We start from the raw sequence: 6679 nt of genomic DNA, 5'->3' as shown, positions 1-6679 counted from the left end.
GATAAAATATCTAAGTGGTAAATCAAATTCTTTTTAAATAAAGTTTCATAGGTTGGTTTTTTTTTTTTTTGGCGTTGGGGGCGGGGGTGGGTTGTGCGGAGGCGGGGGCGGGGTGGAAGTTTCGGGTGCGGTGCTGCGCAGCTTGAGAGATTTTAGTTGCCGGGGCAGGAATCAAATCCCAGGCCCTGGCAGTGAAAGCACTTTCACATCTTAAATGCAAACAAAGCATAATCAAAACTAGCCCCGTGATGGCAAAGCTTGTTAGGTTACCTGCATTCACATTACTTTCACAGACACAAAATCAATATCATGCCCATCTCTTTATCGGGGTTTTTTTGTTTGTTTGTTTTTTAATACTTACTCATATGCCTTAGCTTGGTTTACAGATGTAAACCCGACCAAAAAGGCTAGGGCCCATATGTACAACTTAGAGCCCTAGAGGAGTGAAGAATTTTGGATCCCACTTGGAAGAATTCTCCCAGAGTTTCCCCTGCTCACCCAATTTCTCCCCTCCCCACCCCCCTCACATTTTACTGACTGATTTGAGATAAATCAGTACAGTCCCTACATCCCAGGCTCTGGACTGTCAGAGTGTCTCTTGCTGTACCCCCTCCAAGCCCACCCAAGACTCTGGGAGGCCAGGATCATCACTCCATCCTGTCACTCTTCACCAGATGGATTTTGGTCCCTGCCTCAGCTAACATTCGAGTTCTCCTCTGACTTCCTTAGGGAGACAGTAAACAAATCCACTGCAACACGGTTAACACCAAAGAGGCAGCTGAGTTGGACAATAAGCTCCACAGGAAGTTGTCTCATGTGGGTCATATTTTTTGGGGGTTCCATTTAATGCTAACTTGTCAATAGGGCTTGAGAGCTTTATTAGTTTCATCTTGTTTCAATTAATGCCAGAATTACCCTCTTTTTGATGCTTAAATTGTTGCTGCTTGTCAGTAGAAGCCCCTTTAAAATTGGCCGCTTTATCCTTTCAGCACTGCCCTGACAATTTGAAAGCACACTTGTTTCCTGGTAGAAACTCACACTTCAGGCCTATCTTTAATTTTTCCTAGATAAAGAGGAATTTTGGACCTCACTTGGAAGAATTCTTGAAAGAATCAAGTTCAGCAAGGTTTTTTTTTTTTTTTTTTTAGTAAAAAATAAAAGAGTCAAATATGGGTGCCAGGACACAATGCATGGGACCAAAGATTGGCTCCCCCACTTCTGAGGTTCCCTAGGGAAATTCTTCAAAGGATGTAAACATACACTGAGAGCTCTGTTTAATTGTAGCGTTGCTGGATCTTTACCTTATTTTTTTCAAATAAACCTCAATCAAATAAACTCAGCATCAATAGTCTACAAAATTATTTACCTAAATCTCTCACTAAAAAGTAATGTGTTACTTTCTGCTTTTATTTTTTTAAACTTTTATTAGGAAATTTAAAGTAGACAGAATGGTATTAAGAAGTCCCAAGTACTCATCACTCAGCTTCAACACTTTTCTCTCTTCCACCATTTCTGTTTTATCTCCACATTCACCAGTTCCCACCCCACTGGCTCATTTCCTTATACTCCTCATAGATCTCATGATATATCCTTCTATAGTCACTCTATTGATCATCTCCCTTTCCCTCTGGTTGTTCTGTTACTGTATAAAACTTCAGGGTTAGGAAATAATATTAATAGCTACAAATCTTGTGAATTGAATCCTTACCATGGACTAAAAACTGTTCTAGATGCTGGGCATATATTGATTCTTTGCACTCTTGCAACAAACCCATGGTGTGCCACTGTTAAAGGGAAGCTTCATTCATTCATTCATTCATTCACACTGCAATGAAAAAGATAAGCCAGGTCCTTGCCCTCCTGATGTTTACCTTCTAATAGACAATTAAAACAACAAACAAATAAGCAGATAGAAAAATAATCTTAGAGAGTGATACAGACTGGGAGAAAATTAATGAGGGTTATCTGACAGAGTGGTAGGCAGAGGACAGTATTAGAGAGATAGGCCAGGAAAGACACATCACAAGAGGTGACAATGAGCTGAGTCAGAAAGGTAAGAAAGAGCCACCTTACAAATATCTTGGAGAAAAGGACTTTGGGAGAGGGGGCAGAAGGCTCAAAGGCCCTGAAGTAGGCATAAATTTGGTGGATTTAAGGATGGGGGGAAAACCAAGACCTCTTTAACCAGCCTTGGAGGTTAAGGAGCTGTGGCTATACCCCCAAGGCTCTGCATTCTGATGACTACATCCACACCATTTGCTGGTTTTGTTTGCATATGGGTAGAAAAATGAGTGCAGGACACAGGATTTTATGTGTTTGAGGACTCCCAGGCAAATGAAGAACACAGTAGGAATTTTTAACACAATGTGGACTTTTTAAGATGAATGAACACAGAGGTTCATTCAGAAAATTTCAAATAAACAATACACATCAGCTTTAGGTCCTAGCTGTGTGACCTCACCAGTGCCTCCCTCACCTCATCATGAATTGAAGGTTCAGATAGTCTGTAATTATCATTTAAAATGTTTTAGAGAATATCATCAGTGGCTTAGATGTTCAGGATGATGCCTTTCGGTAGCTTTAATTCACACAAGAACCAATGAAAGGGATTGTTCTGGTTGTTTCAAAATTTTCTAGCTTTTTAATAAAAACAACAATGTTTTTAAATTGAATTTAAAACCTTGAGAAAAACTAGACTTCAACATATGTAACTGTAATACATTGAATATTAATCACAAAAGACGTATATATTCCTTTCCCTTTTCAAAAGCCTTCCACTGCCCTTAGACACTGAACATCTCAAATGACAGCAGAAAGGGTTTCCCAAAATAGGCAGTGATTTTAATCCAATTGGTCCTGACACAGACTAGAGGAGCAGGTCATTCTGGGTCATCTTTTTTGGCCACTATTCCTTTGGCAGGGAGTCCTCCAGAATTAGCTTGCTCTTGCCTGGAAAATCCCATGGATGGAGGAGCCTGGTAGGCTGCAGTCCATGGGGTCGCTAAGAGTCGGACACGACCGAGCGACGCACTTTCACTTTTCACTTTCATGCATTGGAGAAGGAAATGGCAACCCACTCCAGTGTTCTTGCCTGGAGAATCCCAGGGATGGGGGAGCCCGGTGGGCTGCCGTCTATGGGGTTGCACAGAGTCAGACACAACTGAAGCGACTTAGCAGCAGCAGCAGCAGCAGCAGCAGCAGTTGACATTTTGTCTTCCTCCTTACCCAAAATTCACATTCCCCATGATGTGACTGAGACATGCCTTTTTTTAGGGGGACTTGTACCCTTAAACCAATGTGATATAAATAGCATTGAAATATTGAGGTGAGCATTTGATGATGATCGAACCTTCTCTACTGATGCTACAGAAACCATAGAAGAATGATTTTCTCAAGTTTAGGAAAGGGAAACCAGTAACTGTTAAAGATACAGGAGTATTTTTATTTTTGATACTGGAATATTTTTAGACTGGTCAGAATATCCGTCTACTTATTCATGCTCAGTTGTGTCTGACTCTTTGCAATCCCATGGACTGTAGCCCGCCAGGCTTCTCTGTCTGTGGGATTTCCCAGGCAAGAACACTGGAGTGGGTTGCCCTTTCCTCCTCTAGAGGATTTTCCTGTCACAGGGATCAAAACTGCATCTCCTGTGTCTCCTGCATTGCAGGCAGGTTCTTTACCCACTAGCCATGAATATATTAAACCTGGAGATAATTTTCTGTTTCAAATGAGATTTTTAAATAAAAATATTCAAGTAGATGGTTGATCAGTATTTACATATAAATTATATATCATCATAGAGATCACTTCACAATCTACATGCATGATCTAATAATTTATATATTCCCTACATAACACCAAGACCTTATAGAAAATCACATACAAATTTAATTTCTTATATCTGATTGGAGTCTTCCTGCCCAAGGGAGAAAATTTGCCAAGTAAAAAATAACTAAACAGGCCTTCCAATGATGTCATGGCTTTGCAAGTGAAGAAAACATGATGGCTCCCACAAAAACAGGTTTGAAAAGAGAAAAAATAGTGTTATCCGATACAGTTGGATTAAAAATCATAAGTTAGAGTGACAATGTGATCTTCAAAATCTTTTGTCCAAGTATGCTCTTATGAGAGGCAAAAGGAAGGTCCCTCTCTCTGTAGGTAGTATCCTGTAGGCCCTGCAATGGTTATTATCTTATAAGACAGACAATGAGGGGCCCTGGAAATAAGCAGCTTGATGCCACCAAGGCAGTGGAGAAACAATCAGTCTCATTTACAACTGGTGCGAAGTAATGATACCCTATAGGAGCCACAGCCTGGTGATTTGTCTATTTCTGTAAAATTACAGCTTCATATATAATGAATCTTACTTGACCCAGGAATCTTACTTCTGGTAATTTGCCTTACAGATGTAAATTCAAAAGTGCAAAATGACTACACTACATGCTTATTAATGCCCCATCACTTGAAATTGCAAGAGATTGGAAACTATAAATATCCATCAGTAGGTGATCTGCTGAATGAACTAAGATTCATCTACAGTGGGATATTAGACAGCTGCAAAAAAGACTGAGGAAAATTTCTATGTCTTGAGATAGAAAGAAAATCAAAATATAAAAGAGCTGTAATTATATCTTTGTGTAGAATAGAGGAAAATAAAAATATCTTTGCATTAAAAAAATTCTGAAAGAATATGTACATGAATACAAACCTGTTACCTAAGAAGGGAGAATAGAAGTTGGATTCTTTTCACTGAATATTTTTATAGATGTCTCATTTTTTGAACAGTACAGTATATTACCTACTCAAAAGATGTTTTAAAAACTCATTCTGTGGTGCAGCCTCTGTGGAAAATGGTATGACGATTAAAAAATAAATAAACATAGAAATACCTTATGATCAGCAAATCCACTTATAGATATATGTGCAGAAGAAGTGAAAGTAGGAACTTGAACAGAACAGGTAAAAGTAAACCCATGTTCACAGCAGCATTATTCACTGAATTGTTGAAAGATAAAAGGAATATAAGTGGACTGATGCTGAAGCTGAAACTGCAGTACTTTGGCCACCTGATTCAAAGAACTGACTCATTTGAAAAGACCCTGATTCTGGGAAAGGTTGAAGGCAGGAGGAGACAGGGACGACAGAGGATGAGATGGTTGAATGGCATCACGGACTTGATGGACATGAGTTTGAGCAAGCTTGGAGAGTTGGTGATGGACAGGGAAGCTTGGCATGCTGCAGTCCATGGGGTCACAAAGAGTTGGACAGGACTGAGCGACTGAAGTGAGCTGAAGTGTTTACTGAGAGATAAATGGATAAACAAAATATGGTATATAGATAAAATGGAATATCGAAAAATGAAAGTGTTAGTTGCTCAGTCGTGTCTGATTCTTTGGGACCCCAGGGATCAAACCCAGGTCTCCCACAAAGCAGTCAGATTCTTTATCGTCTGAGCCACAAGGGAACCCCCTGTTATTTAGCCTTGAAAGGAAGAAATTTGGAGCATGCTACAACTTGGAAGAATCTTTTTTTTTTTTAAGGGTGAAGCAAAACTAGCAGTAAACTGTATTTATTTATTTATTTTAGATCTATGAGCATCAACTTGCAAGTTTATTTTATTCTTTTTTTTTCATTTATTTTTTTCTCTTTTTTTATGTTTTATTTTTTAATTTTTTTCCCATTTATTTTAATTAGTTGGAGGCTAATTACTTTACAATATTGTAGTGGTTTTTGCCATACATTGACATGAATCAGCCATGGATTTACATGTGTTCCCCATCCCGATCCCCCCTCCCGCCTCCCTCTCCATCTCATCCCTCTGGGTCTTCCCCGTGCACCAGCCCTGAGCACTTGTCTTGTGCATCCAACCTGGGCTGGTGATCTGTTTCACCATTGATAGTGTACTTGTTTCAATGCTATTCTCTCAGAACATCCCACCCTTGCCTTCTCCCACAGAGTCCAAAAGTCTGTTCTGTACTTCTGTGTCTCTTTTTCTGTTTTGCATATAGGATTATCGTTACCATCTTTTTAAATTCCATATATATGTGTTAGTATACTGTATTGGTCTTTATCTTTCTGGCTTACTTCACTCTGTATGATGGGCTCCAGTTTCATCCATCTCATTAGAACTGATTCAAATGAATTCTTTTTAATGGCTGAGTAATATTCCATAGTGTATATATACCATAGCTTCCTTATCCATTCATCTGCTGATGGGCATCTAGGTTGCTTCCATGTCCTGGCTATTATAAACAGTGCTGCGATGAACATTGGGGTGCACGTGTCTCTTTCAGATCTGGTTTCCTCAGTGTGTATGCCCAGGAGTGGGATTGCTGGGTCATATGGCAGTTCTATTTCCAGTTTTTTAAGGCATCTCTACACTGTTCTCCATAGTGGCTGTACTAGTTTGCATTCCCACCAAATGTGCGGTGGGTAAGAGGGTTCCCTTTTCTCCACACCCTCTCCAGCATTTATTGCTTGTAGACTTTTGGATAGCAGCCTCTCTGACTGGTGTGCAATGGTACCTCATTATGGTTTTGATTTGCATTTCTCTGATAATGAGTGATGTTGAGCATCTTTTCATGTGTTTGTTAGCCATCTGTATGTCTTCTTTGGAGAAATGTCTGTTTAGTTCTTTGGCCCATTTTTTGATTGGGTCATTTATTTTTCTGGAATTGAG

The 6679-nt window shown here is 39.6% G+C and overlaps 1 long non-coding RNA gene across 1 annotated transcript in view; it reads right to left on the bottom strand.

Moving 5' to 3' along the window:
- LOC122699992 overlaps positions 1 to 42 on the bottom strand; it is a 2011-nt gene extending 1969 nt beyond the window's left edge. The window contains exon 1 of the long non-coding RNA XR_006342712.1: positions 1 to 42. This exon is cut by the window's left edge and continues 548 nt beyond it. This is a non-coding gene — a long non-coding RNA (uncharacterized LOC122699992).
- Positions 43 to 6679: the final 6637 nt, after the last annotated feature.

Source organism: Cervus elaphus, chromosome 9 (genome assembly GCF_910594005.1).
Source record: "Cervus elaphus chromosome 9, mCerEla1.1, whole genome shotgun sequence".
Taxonomy (NCBI): domain Eukaryota; kingdom Metazoa; phylum Chordata; class Mammalia; order Artiodactyla; family Cervidae; genus Cervus; species Cervus elaphus.
The sequence above is the reverse complement of the archived record's forward strand: the minus strand, read 5'-3'. Positions and strand labels throughout refer to the sequence as shown.